Consider the following 633-nt stretch of genomic DNA (forward strand, 5'->3'; position numbering starts at 1 on the left):
CTCTCCTCTCCTCTCCTCTCCTGTTTCCACATCTAGACATGGCCTTCTCCTCCTTCCACTGTGTAGGTCCCAGTGGATTTTACTTGTTAAGAACTCCTTCAACAGCTGAGGATGACCACGGACTCCTTACTGATCATCCTCCTCAAAGACTGTGATCACAGTTTACCTCCAGGCCTGGTTTGTTCCCTCCCTCCCTCCCTCCCTCCCTCCCTCCCTCCCTCCCTCCCTTCTTCCCTCCCTCCCTTCCTTCCTTCTTTCCTTCCTTCCTTCCTTTCTTCCTCCCTTCCCCCATCCCTCCCTCTCTTCTTTCCTCCCTCCCTCCTTCCCCCTCTCCCTCTTCTTCCTTTCCTCTCTCTCCTCCCTCCTTCCCTCCTTCCCTCCTTCTCTCCCTCCCTCCTTCCTTCCCTTCTCTCTCTGTACCTCTCTCCTTCCTTTCTTCCCTCTCTCCTTCCCCCATTTCTCCTTCCTTCTCCTATTCCTTCCTTCTCCTATTCCTTCCTTCCCTCTCTCTCTCCCTCTCTCCCTGCCTTCCTCCCTCCTTCTCTCCCTCCCTCTCTCCCCTTCCATCCCCTTTTCCTTCCATTCCTCCCTCCCTCTCTCCCCTTCCTTTCTTCTTTCCCTCCTTCTATCCCT

This window comes from Grammomys surdaster, unplaced genomic scaffold, assembly GCF_004785775.1.
Source record: "Grammomys surdaster isolate TR1022 unplaced genomic scaffold, NIH_TR_1.0 172, whole genome shotgun sequence".
In the NCBI taxonomy this organism is placed as follows: Eukaryota; Metazoa; Chordata; class Mammalia; order Rodentia; family Muridae; genus Grammomys; species Grammomys surdaster.